General features: G+C 51.4%; 1 pseudogene; it reads left to right on the top strand.

The window, feature by feature from the left end:
* The first annotated feature begins 7,854 nt into the window (after positions 1–7,854).
* The window catches only part of LOC149356188 (uncharacterized), a 32,651-nt pseudogene continuing 23,989 nt past the window's right edge, over positions 7,855–16,516 (top strand).

Here is a 16,516-nt window from a genome sequence, read left to right as displayed (position 1 = left end):
CCAGAATTGCTAGGCTTTTTGCGGCGGCAATACTCCGAAACTATCCCGGCATAAAGCAATGCTGAGCGTGTAAACCACGCCGTGGTCACAAAGAGCCCAACCAGGGGCTTCCTAAGAGGCCCTACAAATCACGGCATGGGTAAAACTTCTCACCTTGAAAACGACGCCTTCGGTATCGCAGGAACGTCGTCTCGGCTTCGTCTGGGCCACCCAGCGACGCGGCTCGTGACGGGTCCTCGCGGAAGCCAAGGAGGGTGGAACTCATTCGTGGAATGCACAGTAAAAGGCAGACCAGCTGGAGCGGGGTGGGCGTCTTCACCGGATCTGGTCGTCGCCCTGAAGGCACGAACGCAGAGCTTTTCAGGGCGCAGCTGCTGGCTGGTCTTGACATCCTGAACAAGTCCTCATGGCTAAGCGCAGATATTTCTGCCCATGTCAGTGTAGCGCCGTGTCCTTTTTCTCTCGAGCGCAGCACACGTAGCACGCAGTGGCTCTACGTCCTTCTCTTTTCTTTATACGAAGCTTGTTTGATTGCATCCTTGATTTGAGGCCGGACTCGTCGGCGAAGCAGAACAATTCCTCATTATCGCCGACGAGCGTTCTCTTTTGAGGTATTTGTAATTTTGTAAATAAATAAATAAATAAATATCACATCCAGTTGCAGCACCGACGGTTCTCATCCTCGCCGTCTTCAGCGCGGACTTTCAAAGAAAACGACATTTCTCAGAAGCAATGGTAATTACGATGAATTCAATTTTGTTCTTTTATTCGAGAGGTGTGCCATGAGGCATACATTGAGAAAGGGGGATGTAATGCAGGAGATAGAAAGTTAAAAGAAAGTAGGGAAGACCTGTTTCGCTGAGGTTGTCGGAGTTCTCCGGAGAACTGACTGTCCATTGTCCATGTCACATAATCGCACTCGCTGTTCCACCGCAGGCCCACCTCCCTGAGGAGCCGTTTTCTAATAGGAACCGTCGCTGGGCACGTCCACAACAATTGCCGCACATCACGAATGCCCGGTGCAGCGCCACAGTGAGGGCGCCTGTCGGATGCTGGCAGATCTTTTTTGACGCCCCATATGACAGATGGATGGAGTCAGAGCCGCCCCTGCCCGAATCCGGGGCACGGAAACACTACGCCTTCCGAGTAAGACTGCGAGGGAGAGGACGCGAACACGGAGGAATAAAGCCCGTGTTCACTGGCGCAGAACTTGTGAATGGTAGACATGGGACAGGAACGGATCTGGGAGAAGAGGGGAAGGTTGCGGGTGGTCTGATGTGTCAAGGTGTGTCATAACATCCACTTGAATTTTATGTGGATCATGTGTATGGCCGCGAATCCAGTATATGCGCACATGACATGGGTACTATGCGCAGAGCAGATGAATTGATAGAGTAATCTGGAATGTGTGTCCAACAGCCTTAAGCTATCTAAGGGCGGCCAGCGAGTCGGTGTAAAGATGAACTCCATTGAATATGTGAACGAGCGAAAGGGAAGCAATGGCATTGTAAATGGCTTGAAGTTCCAATGCCAGGGGGCGCACGTATCCGCTGTATAAGTCGCGCGAGTGTTGAGATGTGGATGGGAGGGACTGTAGACAGCAATAGCTCCCCGCTCTGCAGTATGTGATGCGTCGGTGTACAATATGCACCCTTCAGGCAGATAGGCCGGTGATACTGACGGGGAAGCAGTGGGGCGATTGTCTGTGGGCTGAGAGCACGACCACGGAGGGAGTGTCTTTAAACGATGAAGTTATAGAGACTGTTTGCGAGCTATGTTTGTCACCCGTCGGTCGATGTGTTCACTTAGTGTAGTAATTTGGGCGTACTCCTGAAGCTTGGATATAGACGGGGGTGGTATATATGGTATAGCGAGCATAGCCTCACGATTCATAGCTTCAAGGGAGTTCCACTGTCTGCAGGTGAAGCGTTGAAATTGTGCCTGATATATTATCCGTGGCTGGAGGATAGAGCGCACAAGCTGGCGGTCCGTGTCAGCACGCGCGCCGAAGGAGCGCATATAGCTATGCGACGAATCAGACAGAGTGGCGTCAGCCGGCTTAGGCGTGGCTGTCAGCCACGGGGTGCCAGTCCCAGATATATGAAGGAAAAGGCCAAGAATACAAACAATTTCTACTTGAAGAATCAGAGAATTATCTATCGAAAAATTCAAAGAGGGCGCTTTCCGTTAGCCGGCTTTATTTGCAATGCGAATGAAACATGACTAATTAGGCGAAAGGGTTAGACACAGAGGTGGGAGGTGAGATTTCAAGACATCCAGCGCGTGATGGAGGACCGTGCTTCTTGTCAAGTTGTTGCAGCGCATGCACTAGCTGTCCACTTTTGAAGTAATCAGTGTGTGTAGTGAGTTTAATAAATATTATCACGTGCCGCCGCGGTGGCTCAGTGGCTATGGTGCTCGGCTGCTGACCCGAAAGACGTGGGTTCGATCCCGGCCGCGGCGGCTAGAATTTCTTTGGAGGAGAAATTCTAGAGGCCCGTGTGCTGTGCGATGTCAGTGCACGTTAAAGAACCCCAGGTGGTCCAAATTTCCGGAGCCCTCCACTACGGCGTCTCTCATAGCCTCAGTCGCTTTGGGACGTTAAACCCCATAAACCAACCAAACCAACCAAATATTATCACGTCCAATAATGTCGATTCAAATAACAACCGTGCAATGAATACCGTATGAAAAAATAAGCGTTTTAGTGTTGGGTTAAGGTCTTCGTCTCCCGCTCAACGGTCTGTGGTTCGGTTGATGATGATAATGATGATGTCCTCAGGCTTAATGGCACATACTCACTGCGGGGGATTGGCCAGAGTGCATGCTGATTTCACGTACTTCTTCGTCGTTATCTGCTGCCTTCTTTTTTTCTGTGCTGCTATTCATTTTACAAAGCTAGAAAAAGCGACCATTCAATCCTTTTTCTTGGCGTCGTGCAGTTAGGGTTAGGCTAATCATGTACTGCCACCGTAAACGCAGTTGTGCCGCATTCCCCACCATCCACGAAATAGTGGTCCCTGGTTGCTGATGGTGATGATGATTATGATGGTTGCTGCTCGGATTCCTGGTACTACGGTACCTAAATGCGGTGTGATAAAGGTATCTTCGAGAGCATTTTTACGGTAAGCGGCGGCGCATGAGCGCTCAGGCTACAGGTACTGAGGCAACACTAACGAGGTACACCGTAAGCTAAAGGTATCTAATATCACCAAGAACGCCGCGGAAGCCCCATGTAGCATGCGTGTGCATGGCTGCGCCATGTTAAGTGGCGAAGTCGAGATCACATGACGAAGAAGGCAGCGCGTCAAGTGCGCGTATCTCATGATTAAGAATACGGGCGCCCTTTTTTAATGGCAAAGAGTCAACCGACTTTAAGTGGTGTGTTATAGACAAACGTCATGTTTGTAAAAAAAAGGCAGCGCCGCGGTCGGCAGCGACGCGGGGCGTAAGGCAAAAACGCAGCATGCCTATACTGCGCCAAGCGACGTTGCCACGTTGCCTTCGAAATCATCTCGCGCATGCAAATATTGCAAAGCGTGCGCGTTGCCTTTTTTTTTAAAAGCATTCCTTTTGGTACCCGGACAGTGATTGCGCAATTTTTCAACCAGTTCGCTAGACGGAATTACCAGGCGGTGCGGTGCATAGGCTTCCTTTCCCGCTGGCAGTTGGCAGCAAGCAAAATTGCGGGCACGGCGGGTGACTACGTTGACTAATTAAAATAAACCGAGAAAGCGCGAGGCAGAGAGAAACTATCGTCTGCAGTTCTATACCCGTGCGTGCTACAAGCAGGACGACACCATGCATGACGTAATCGAAGCAGCTTTCCACATGATGAACCTTGTGATGTGGGTTCTCTTTTCTCCGAGCCACTTCACTGCGGAGAACGTGAAATTATAATAAACACTTAAGTCGTAGCAACTGTCAAGTTACTTTTATTCAGGCAAATGCGATCTCTCTGTTCTTGGGAGCTTTGTTAAGCACGCAGCCAACTTAAACGATTTATTCTGCTTGATAAAACAGACGATTGTGGCATTTATGAGTCCAAGTCTCTCTGCACAGGTAACGTCCGAACAAATTCCCCTATTTATTCTCTTAATATCGCTTCCTTTCTTCTACCTTGCGCCTCAGACTACCATAGCATAATTTATTGGCATGCCGCCAATTATGTTAAAAAAAAAAAAAAACTGGCAAGAGTGGCACACCGAATGCGGAGGGTCCCGCGTTTAGGCTAGACAAATAAAGTCACTGCTGCCGCCAGCGCCGCCGCATCGCGGTGACGTCACGGCTTGAGGTTTGTCTATACTACTTCCGCAGCATTTCCCGCGTCTGTTTTGGCCTCAGTTCGTTTTGCGCACATAATTCCACGTTTGATATCTACAGCCACAATGCCGATTCACATATCTTAAAAACTGTATTCCCCGGTGATATATTGGAGACTACCGGTACCGTGATATAATATAGCCACGCGCCTAACGCGCCGCGCGGCCTCCGCGCGGAGCCGAAAACGACGACGAAGCGGCGGTGGGCTCTCGAGGCGCGCTGGCTCTTTTCTGTGTCCTGGGACCTGGCTCTCTAATTAAAAGAAGGCTCCCAGTCTTGGGTTCCTCCCGACGCCTACCTTCGCGGCTCCTCTGGTCATGACAATATTGTGCCTTAATACCGAAATTTGAAAACATAAGAAGGTATTCTTTCAAATACATACCATAGACATTCTGTCCATCATGTCATGCAATCCACATTCACAGACAGCATTTTCGTATCCATCACACATTAATAAAATATAATCTGTACGGATTAACAAAAAGCACGCGGAATCGCTTTGCCTATGAATGATGCAATACTTTACGCATTTTTCGCCGTTCGTCGCAGCCTTGACTGCAAATAACACTCGTTTTCTTTTTTTAACTGACAGCGCCCTGCATGAGCTGTCACGAACATTAATGCAGCGATATCGAAAATTCCATCCTAAGGCACTTATCCCCCTTTGATGGGGGTAATCGAGAGACACATGCAACGCTTCAGTTGTTACAGCAGTAACAACGAATACTTGCTGGCCAGAGAGGACGAAGAAGCGCAACAATTTCTTGTGCGCCGAGCCACGATGGCAGCAGTCAAGTGCGGCATCCTGGACCAAGGATCGACCACGGCGCCCAGTGACCCGTAAGGGTCAAGAACACTTTAAATTCATCTGGAATAAAGCTTTTTTTCGTCGGTCCATTCTCTTCTACGAAAGACGAGTGTTCGATCCCGGCCGCGGTGTTCTCACTTCGATGGAGGCGAAATGCTAGACTCGTGCGACGTCAGTGCACGTTAAAGAGCACCCCGGTGGTCTAAATTATCCTGAGTTCTTCACAGCGGCGTCCCTCATAGCCAGATTCGCTTTGGGACGTTAAATCCCAGAAACCATAATCATTCTCTACTTGCATCTCGCCCAAGAAACGTGGCAACGTTCAAGCAGCGCGATTGTCTACCACCTCAGAATGGACGACTTCCACCGCAACACAGACGACGACCGGCAGTTCACGAGGTTTGTGGTGGAAGTACTCACATTTCGTGGGGTCTCGGCCTGGAATGGGCGGATCGCCATGGCGGTAGGCGCCTCTCTTGATGTAATCATCACGGTAGTGTGGCTGAAGACACTGCCCAAGAGCACCTCAGGCCCTCTTCCCAAGTGACCCGAGATTTCACCGTCGTTTCAAAAGAGCCAGGTGGCCATACTTAGTCTCATTACGTCCTGCCTTAGATACGTGTGTTTTAGAGGACAGCTCTTAAGCGCCTATTCGTGGGTTGAGCTGCGTCGCCGTCGCCGGTGCAACCGAGCGAACGAGAATACTACCGTTTATTTATTTATTATTTGTTTATTAGTATTTCGAAGGCCAAAACGGGGGCATTACATGAAGGTTGAGCTAACATATTTAATTAGATCAGTGATGAATAATATGAAGGATTCCAGGCCACGAGGGACAAAAGCTTCAGCGGGCAGGTTGTTCCAATCTCTTGCGGTCTGGACGAGGAATGATTTCAGATGCGCAGAAGTGGATGCTCAAGGTGTATGAACAGCTTTCGGATTACTGTTGGGAAGTGTAAGGCGGTGTGTAGGGGTGATAACGGAATTACTCAAAGGGTAATGATAGAACCTGTGGAAAAGCCAGTCTGGTTATTATCCGACGGGAAAACGAGTTGAATTAGCAGTCATAGCTGCGAAGAATGCCCAAAAATGCGTGGAGTATATCATCATTCGCAAAAAAACTTATTCCGGGTGCCTTTGGTAATCTGTACAGATTGTATTTTAATAATGTGTGAAAGATACGACAATGCGGTCTGTGAATGTGGATTGCACGGCATGATGGGCATAATGTCTATGATATGTATTTAAAAGACGATTACCTCACTATACAGCCTACTCATATTTTCAATTTTCGGTGTTAGGGCACAATATTATATTACGGTACTGTAGGTCCCTAATATATCGCAGGGGAACACTGTTTTTAAGATATCTGAATCGGCTTTGTGGCTATAGACACCAAACGTGGAATTATATGCGCCAAACAATCCGATAACAAAACATACGCGCCACATGCGGCAGAAGTAGCATAGACAAAGCTCAAAGCCGTGAGGTCAGCGTAATGTGGCGGCACTGGCGGCAGCAGTCACTTTCACTGTGTATCCAAAACGCGGGACCGTCGGCATTCTGTGGGCCACTTTTGCATTTTTTTACATTATTCGCGGCATGCCGATAAATTATAGTGTGGTTGGCTGAGGCGCAAGGCAGAAGAAAGGAAGCGGCATAAGTTTCCACAAGTTTATTGCGCAAAGGTGTACTGGTTTATGTGGTTTAACGTCCCAAAGCGACTAAGGCTATGAGAGACGCCGTAGTGGAGGGCTCCGGAAGTTTCGACCACCTGGGGTTCTTTAACGTGGACTGACATCGCACAGTACACGGGCCTCTGGAATTTCGCCTTCGAGAAATTCAGCCGCCGCGGCCGGGATCGAACCCGCGTCTTTCGGGTCAGCAGCCGAGCACCATAACCACTGAGCCACCGCGGCGGCTTTTATTGCGCGAAGGTAGAAGCGAAAGCGATAGCCAGCTGCCGTGCAGCGGGACACTGCGGCGACGGATCGGAATTGCATTTCTGCATCGAAATCTGATCGGTTGGTTGTGCGTCTTAATCTTCGGTCGCGTGACAAAGAGTGCAAGAATGATGCCTGGAACTCGCTGTCGTGCTCTCAGCATAAGTAATTTAGACGCGATATTAAGGCGAAAGCCTTTAATGCGTCATCGTTGTCGACAGAAGGTTGTCGACAGAAGGGTTTCAGCAGATGTTTGTCAGCAGAGCTGTCACGACTTTATAGACAGACCAGGAAAAAAATCTTTGTGAACGATGTGGTTCGAACCACCATCCTTCCGTTCCACAACCGAGCGCGCTAATGGCTCCGCTACTGTAGTTCTTGTCTAGGAAGCTGGAAAGTGTTTGCAGAAAGGCGTAGAATCGGATGGATGCCTCCCACACGCCCTCCAGTGCCTCCAGCATTTAAGATTCACAAACAATTTCGTACTTAATTAACACCTTAACCATACATCAGTGACACAAGCTGAACACAAGGTCCAGCCAAGGGAACAAGGTACTCCAGAGCGCCGATCCTGAGGCGTCCTTCATCCTGCATCTCGGGACGAGGCAGCGGCAACAGAGAGGCAACGGATCCCACTAGCGACACCAGCACGGGTGAGCGGGATTCCTTGCGTACCTCTGAGGTGGTTATGGCTCATGTGTAAACGGGCGTATGGTGTTGACAAGGAGCATGATGGCGAGCTCAGATCGCAGACAGGAAAATGCGAGTGCATTAAAGGGGATGGCTACAGAGGGCTATGATCAGCCAGGCGAACCGTCAGATGGCGATGATCAGTTAGGCGAAACGTCGCAGCAGGACGCAGCGACATCAGAGCCGATAGCAGAAGCGCTACAAAAGGTAGCTGCAACGCCGGGCTCCGATGCATTGGCAATCCGCCGCATGGAACTGGATTTCGAGCTTGCGCTCGCAAAGCATAAGCTCGAAGTCGAATCTCGAGAGCGCATCGAATTGCAGAAGCTTGGGATAGCGATGACAGGTGGCCGGCAGACCCCCTTGATATCGGAATCAGGGGAACAACGGCGAACGGGCCTCGACCCAGTCTCCCAATGCGCCAAAGTCCTAAAGGGACTCAAGTTGCCGGGCGACGCGGACGTACCGCTTTGGTTTGACGAGGTGGAAAGAGTTTTCACGACGTACGATGTGCCGGAAAACAGCCGCGTACACTTGATCATGCCGACGCTGACCGAGCGTGTGCGGTATTTGCTTCGCGGTCTTAAGGACGACGAGTGCAGCGACTACGAGTCAGTGAAGGCGGCCGTATTAAGCGAGCTGAAGCTGACCCCCGTCGAGTACTTGGATCGGTTCGAACGCGCCGCAAAGCGTAAGGAGGAAACTTGGGCCCAATTCGCCTCTCGCGTGAAGACATACTTTCACTATTACCTTCGTTCGAGGGAGGCAGACACTAAGGAAGATGTGGTGGCTCTCGTCGTAGCCGATCGCATGAAAGCTAGCCTAAGCACCGAGGGTCTGGAGTATGTGCGCCTCCGCGAGGGGGAAAAGTGGGCGAAACCGGATGAGTTATCGCAGATGCTTCAGACTTTCGAGCAAGCGAAAGGAAAGGGGCGCGCGGTGCGACCAACGACCGCACACGCGGAGAAAGAAAGGTCCCCATGCCCACCTTCAAGCAGTGACATCAAACGGCAGGCACAGTGTTATGTGTGCCGCGCAGGGGGTCACCGCGCTAAAGACTGCCCCCGCGCTGCGCAGAACGCACAGAGAAATGATAAGCGCGCCCGGGCTCAGAAAGTAGCCGTCGCCAGCGCGGACGCTCCCGAAACCGCTGGGTCGGCCTACTCCCACAGGACTCTGGTTGCAGAAATTAAATCCCCGAGATCGCCAGAAGAAGTGCGCAAATCGAAGCTGCAGCAGGTAGGGATCGAATGCGGCGGAGTACCGACAACGGCGATTATAGACACCGGTAGTGAAATAACGGTAGTCCGAGAAAGCCTTGTGCCAGACGCGTCTCATGAGCCTTCCGGGAAGATAAAGCTTGTCTCAGCTTTCGGGGAAACAGTAGAAGCGAAGCTAGTTACGCTCGCGATCAGTATGAGGCGGCGCCCCACGCTTGTAGCTCGTCCAGAGGCAGTACGTGTCGTGTGCGCAATTACGGGCAAGCTCGCGGAGGGAGTGGACTGCTTGCTCTCGCGAGAAGACTGGGAGCTGCTAGCACAGTGCGAACACAGCAACGAAGCGGTCTCCCGGAGCGACGCACACGTTACAGCTGGCCCTACTACAGCATCTTTCACCGTTGTCAGGGAGACTTTAGAGCCGGTCTCAACGACAGGCGCGGCCCACGCGAACGATTCGCAGGCAGGCGAACCGGAGAACAAAGAGTTGGCCGTCACATCAGGCGAGCAACATGAAGAAGGTAGTGACGGGTGCCCCGCCGAAGTCCGGCGCTCAACGCGTGACGATGAAGACGAGGCCCCAGAGCAGCGCGAGAGCTTCCGTTCGGCACAGCTGTCAGATGAAAGCCTTAAGAAAGCTTGGGCTGATGCGAAAATAGGAAAAGGGGGCATGTTCATCGCGGATGGTCTGCTATATCACTGGGATTCTGTCGCAGGAACCAAAGTCAAGCAGCTTGCGCTACCCGTGACGAGACGCGAAGAGGTTCTCTCTCTAGCCCACGAATCTCTTTGGGGAGGGCATTTGGGACCAAAAAAGACGAGGGCAAGAATCAAGTACAGTTTTTTTTTGGCCCGGTTTAGAGGCAGATGAGGCGCAACTCTGCAAGACGTGTCACGCTTGTCAGGTACGGTCAGATAGGCGGCTCAGAGACAGAGTGCCTATCACGCCCCTCACTAGGCCCGACCATCCATTTCAGGTAGTGAACGTCGACATCATCGGGCCAATCGATACGCCCTCAGGTCGGGGTGATAGGTACGCTCTTTGTCTGGTTGATTTGTGCACGCGGTGGCCCGAAGTGGTCTGTCTGCGTTCACTCACCGCAAGAGCAACATGCGACGCCCTGCTGGCAATTTTTAGCCGCACCGGTATCCCGGAAGTGGTATGCTCAGACCAGGGAACTAACTTCACGGCGCAGCTAACTCGGGAGATGTTGGCGAAGTTAGGATGCGCGCCGCGCTTTTCAACTTCAAAACACCCGGAGAGCAACGGGACTGTAGAGCGATGGAATCGTGTCTTGAAAAACATGCTATTCCATGTAATACAGAAAGATCCTAAAAACTGGGATAGACTCGTGCCGCTCGTCCTCTGGGCGTACAGGGAAGTGCCCCATGACACTACAGGCGTTGCCCCATTCCGACTCCTTTACGGCAGGAACCCTACGGGACCATTGGCCATTTTGCAGCGCACTTGGACGGGCGAGCAACCGCTCCCAAACACGCTAAGGAAGGAACCCGCGAAATACCTCAGACAGCTACGGGAGCAGCTGGAGATTGCCGCGGAGGTAGCGGGGCTGACGGCAAGCGCACGCCAAGGAAGCTACGCGCAGGCATACAATAGGCAGGCACGAAACAAGGTCTTTAATGTCGGAGATCAAGTCCTCCTTTTCGACACCGACCGCGAGAGCAAACTGGCTCCGAAATGGCTGGGTCCCTACGTCATAACCGCGCGTGAAAGGCAGAATTCCTACCGACTCGAAACCGGAGCGCGAACCTCGCCACTGGTACATGCTAAGAGGCTTCGGCCTTACTACGCGCGGGTTAGCCACGTTGGCGTCGTTTTCGACGAGGACACAGATTTTGGAGTAAGTCGAACCCGGATATATCGAACCCGCATATTTCGAATTATTGGCTATATCGAACACACAGATTACCCCCTTGAAAATACTATGTAAAAGTATAGGACAGTTGCGTTGTATATCGAATTCCATTTTCGCCGGACATTGGATATATCGAACGCCGCGCCGCGCCCCTGGAAGGCGCGCTTTCCCCAAAGACATTCCTGTCCGGTCCTCAGCCGCCTCAGCAGAAAACATTTCCGCAGTCAGTCAGCAGGCGCAGGGCCCTTTTTTTTTTTTTTGTTCCCCGTTTTTGCGCCCCACCGGCGCGAGCTTTCCCGCTCCTCCTGTACCGCCGGCATGTGCTCCGTCAAGGTCATTGGAGCTCAGCGAAGAGAGAGCGCGGCATGGAGACGCGCGCCGACGGTTCTAAGCCACGCTTCTTGGGGAAAGAGAGAGAGAGAAAACGGTCGCTCGTGGGCACTTCGTGGGTCTGGGGAAAAGAGAGAGCTCAGAAAAAAAAAAAAAACGAAGCCCAGAGCGCCGATCTTTCTCCCTGCTCTTTCTTTTCCCTCCGTCGTTCCTTCGCAGCCTCGTTGACTGCCGCTCGCATAGGCTTCGCTCTTATCGCTCCATCTGCGCCTCGCGTGTTTTGTTTTTTTTTTGTGTGTGCCTGTGTTTCAACGCGCGACGTGAAGCAGGCCTTGAAGTGGCCGGAGATGAATGTCCGGAAGATTTAGATGACGATGAGCGCTTGGCGACGCGTTTCGCGACTTGTCCAATTTTCTCGACGCCCTTCCGTCCGAAGTGGGACTTTAACGCTGACAGCGAACTTCAAGCGGTAACTGGCGTTCAAGACGCCGACTCCAGCGATGACGAGGGCAACTGTGTTGTCGAAGAAACGCGTCCGTGCGCAGCCACTGAACTGCCGTCAGCGTTAGCCTGATTCGGCGCTGTCGCGGCGAAATGGAAGGCACTGTGCTCTCGCACCTGGACAGTCTCGAGAAGATCGAGGCCAGTGTTTTGAACTTCGTTTCCCAGGGGAAAAAGCAGCCCAAAATTAGTGATTTTTTTTTGCGCGAAATAAAGCGCTTTCACATTGCGTGCCCATACTATGTGATTCGCGGCTGTTCCAAACGGTAAGCCACAATTTGTTATGATCGGGAGTGCAGTTTTAGCCTATATCTGTATATCGAATTTTCGCTATATCGAACTATTTTCCAATCCCCTTCGAATTCGATATATCCGGGTTCGACTTAATTGAATGCACACCACGCAATGCGTCCGCGCGGTCAGGTGCATTCTCGATCGAGTGGGAGAAACTGGCACATTTGGACTCTCAGCAGCGCGCCGACATCGCGAAACTGTTCGGCGGTCACTCGGACCTATTCAACGAGACACCGGGAGCCGCAGAAGTGGGATTGCACAGGATCGAGCTGCACGATGGGTATCAGCCAAAACGCGCCTTCCCATATCGCGTACCCGCGCTCCTTAGGGACGAGGTCGGCCGCCAGGTAAACGAGTTGTTAGACTTGGGTCTAATATATCCAGTAGAAAGTGAGCATGCTCATCCGGTGGTGTGCGTTGGCAAAAAGGACGGCTCAGTGCGTATGTGTATCGACTACCGTGCGCTGAACGCGGCTACACGTACTGACGCCTTCCCGATGACACCCCCGCAGGAGTTAATTATGAGGGTCGGCAGCGCGAAGTTCATTACTCTCGTAGATTTGAGACGCGGTTATTGGCAGGTACCAGTGGCCCTCGAGAGTCAGCATTTGACTGCCTTCGTAACCCACGAAGGGCAGTACGCTTGGCGCGTCATGCCATTTGGGTTAAAAAATGCCGCTGCAACATTCCAGCGAATGATGAATACGCTGCTGTCGAGACACCAGAGCTACGCGGCGGCATATCTCGATGATATCGCCATTTTCTCCGCTTCGTGGCAGCAGCACCTGAAGCATTTAAGCATCGTGATCGGCTTACTACGCGAAGCTAAACTGAAGGTAAGCCCCGAGAAGTGCCAGATCGCACAAGCTCAGATCAAGTACTTGGGTCACGTCGTGGGTCGCGGTACACACGGACCGGACCCCGATAAGCTAGCCGCTGTTCGCGACCTTGCGCCGCCTACTACGAAAAAGCAGCTTCGAAGCCTGCTTGGGCTATGCGGGTACTACCGCGAATACGTAGAGAACTACGCTGAGGTCGCTGCACCGCTCACATCCTTGACGAAGCGAGGCGTGCCAAACGCGATTCCTTGGACTCGGGAAGCGCAGGAAGCTTTTACTCAGCTTAAAACGTCGCTTTGCGAAGCTGCAGCGCTAAATACCCCTAATATGCTCAAGCCATACTGGCTGTTCACGGATGCGTCCGCGATCGCGGCCGGAGCTGGTGGTGGTGGTAGTGGTTTATTTAAAAATAAAAAGTGAAGCCGGCCGCGGCAATTGCTATTAAGCACCCGAGCTGCAGCCGGCGGAAACGAAAGGGAAAGGAAGAGGATAGTGAGGAGAAGTATAGAGGGGAGCGACAGCGAGAAAGGACAGGGTAGAGCTTTGTACACTATTTACAAAATACAAGAGTAATCAAGTTCGCGCCGCTCGCGCGCTAATGTCCAAGCATTGCGGCCGGAGCTTGCCTGGCCCAGATGGGAGACTCGGGGAGAGAGGAGCCGGTCGCCTTCGCCAGCCACCGGCTCACTACAACCCAAACCCGCTGGTCAACAATCGAGCGCGAGGCATTTGCCATCATTTGGGCGCTCAAGAAATTCGACCATTGGTTGTTCGGAGCACAGGTTAACGTGGTCTCCGACCACAATCCCTTATCCTATCTAACGACGAGCACGCCTCATGGGGCAAAACTGGCAAGGTGGGCGCTGGCCTTGCAGCGCTACAATGTCGTTGTGACACACAGGAAAGGCACCTGTAACGGCAACGCCGACGCGTTGTCTCGCGTCCCTAGCACGAGCTGGGGTAAGGAGCAATGAGCCATGGCCCCTCGGGCTACGTGAATGTTCCCGTTCACCCGCTGCAATTTGTGATGTGATCGGTGATCTGTGGCCAGAACTCTGTGCAAGGATGCTTGCATGCCCCTGACTCTCGTACTGTGACGGATATCGTGTATGCTCTGTGTATAGTCCATGAGTGTTTTTGTGCGGTATCGGCGAGATGTATCTTTGTGACCCGAGAGCCGTTTTTCAGCATGTCAACTTCTTTCTATGCATATTGTGTTTGTAGACAGCCGCGATCTTTTGTTGATCTTGTCTAAACGAGCGGACTCCCAAGCTCGTTTATCCTCTCAGGGGGGACGTGTAAGATCGCGCCTCGTACACGACCTCGCTGACTCTCCCCTTTGTACTTCCCGCGTGGCTCGCGCAGTGCAGCAACAAATGCGGAAGCAATTACCAGCATGGGGAGGACGCCACTTTGGAACGCAGCCGTGACGCCTCGGGCAGAGGGCGCGCGTGCGGCGTGGCCTTGCCGTCCCGAAACGGGTGGTCTCCCTCCCACCGCGACTGATCAAAGGACTGATCCGCTGACTGATAGCGTTGTAGCCATGCGGGGAGGTAGACAAAGGTCTTCCGGTTGGACGCAGCACGAGAGGGTGGCCGCCTTGAGGCAGTTACGCACGTGCATGCACTTAAGATGAAAAGTGCGTTCTTCTTGGGGGAAGGCGAGGGTGTTGCGTGGAGAGCGTTTTACGAATGTTTTCTTGATTTGTTTGTTTTATTTATTCGAGCCCTGGTTTCGAGGCTATGCCCAACCCACAGGGCCGTGGCTACTGCGGAATTAAGTAGCGATTGGTTGATCAAAGACTGGGGCGGGTCAAGAGAAATGACCGCCCCAGCGCCTTTGTTTATGTATGTAATAAAAACGAAGGAAAAGCCAGGAATGGCAGTCCTAAACAGGGTCCGTGCTTCGCACGTACGGAAAACTTCTAGGCTCTATATAACCGAGACCGCCGGTCGATGAGTAAGATTTTCCGAAGTTGTATCTCTGTGTGAGATAAGTGCCCTCTAAGTTACAGTACTTGAACGTCTGTGTGACTTCACGCTTCTGCAACTGAGTTTGCCTTGTATATACTCTGTAAATATAATTTCCCTTTCGTACCTTCTGCTTCTGGACTCCTGTGCTTCAAAACACCACCGAACAACTCACGTTTGGAGGAGGCTGAACTCCCCCGAAGAAAAGCAAACGAACCTGAAGAAAGAAAGAGAATTTACTGGTTGGTTGTGCGTCTTAATCTTCGGTCGCGTGACAAAGAGTGCAAGAATGATGCCTGGAACTCGCTGTCGTGCTCTCAGCATAAGAAATTTAGACGCGATATTAAGGCGAAAGCCTTTAATGCGTCATCGTTGTCGACAGAAGGGTTTCAGCAGATGTTTGTCAGCAGAGCTGTCACGACTTTATAGACAGACCAGGAAAAAAATCTTTGTGAACGATGGGGTTCGAACCACCATCCTTCCCTTCCACAACCGAGCGCGCTAATGGCTCCGCTACTGTAGTTCTTGTCTAGGAAGCTGGAAAGTGTTTGCAGAAAGGCGTAGAATCGGATGGATGCCTCCCACACGCCCTCCAGTGCCTCCAGCATTTAAGATTTACGAACAATTTCGTACTTAATTAACACCTTAACCATACATCAGTGACACAAGCTGCAAAACCGCTCAAAAAAGGCTTTCGCCTCACCGATCTTTAGGTCAAGAAAGTGCCCCCCCCCCCCCCCCCCCCGGAATTTTTTTCCGCGTGCCTACGATCGTAAGTTCAACGTCGTGGGCCGGCTGCATACCGATGCCAGTTACCCGGATAGCGTGCCGAGCACCTCTTTGTGCTAAAGGAGACAAAACAGCAGCTGCCAGTCGTATTCAGCGTGCAGAGCGACGTTTCAAGCAGCACCTTGCTCGGGTAGTCCTACTTACGATGCGTAGTTTTTTATTTTTTAACACTTTAGAGAGCTTCGACAAGTATGTCGTCTCAACACCGGTCCTACAAAGCGATTAAACGACACTAGGATCTCGACAAAGTAACTCAGTATTACTTTCCAGATTATCTTAGTTTTCCCGTTGTAGCCCTATCACAACCTTGCGAACACAGCAAATACCGCATCAAAAGCGACTCTGATCGAGCAGATGGCGCGCACTTCCATGCTAATTGTAAAATTAGGAGCAGCATTTCTTCAGCATTCTTTGCCAGACGTCCTAAACAAAATTGCCTTTTTCTAGAAAAAAAAGTGTTCGGCATTTTCTGGTGCATCGTATAGACGGCCATTCACAGAAGAGACTAAATTTCTTTTTTCTGTGGAGACACGTTTCAAAAAGCAGAGCATTGGTCCGCAATTTAAAGAAGAACGTTTTATTGCACTGGCGAAGAGTGCATTTTATGCACTTGCGCTAACACATCATGAACTTTTGGAGTGGGGACACAGTGGAGGTGCAAAGAGCATTGGTATCGGCTCCTTGTATAGATTTTTCGTAAAACAGAGTATAAGTACTCATCGAAAAGAGAAGAGCCAAAAAACCGCACCTGAGAATAAACCTCCTGCATAACGGCAAGTAAAGACCGGCTTTCAGTAAAACTGGAAGCTGAACAATGCAATATGTTGGGCGAGTTCGTTGTTGTCTTCCCTAAATAAAGCGGAATTCGCGGAACAGAGTAATCACACATCGGATTATTCGTTTGCAGATCGTGCATCTTTGAAGGTGTGGACTTT

The sequence above is a fragment of the Amblyomma mixtum genome, chromosome 3 (assembly GCF_055824585.1).
Source record: "Amblyomma mixtum isolate Tamu chromosome 3, ASM5582458v1, whole genome shotgun sequence".
NCBI classification, from domain to species: Eukaryota; Metazoa; Arthropoda; class Arachnida; order Ixodida; family Ixodidae; genus Amblyomma; species Amblyomma mixtum.
The sequence above is the reverse complement of the archived record's forward strand: the minus strand, read 5'-3'. Positions and strand labels throughout refer to the sequence as shown.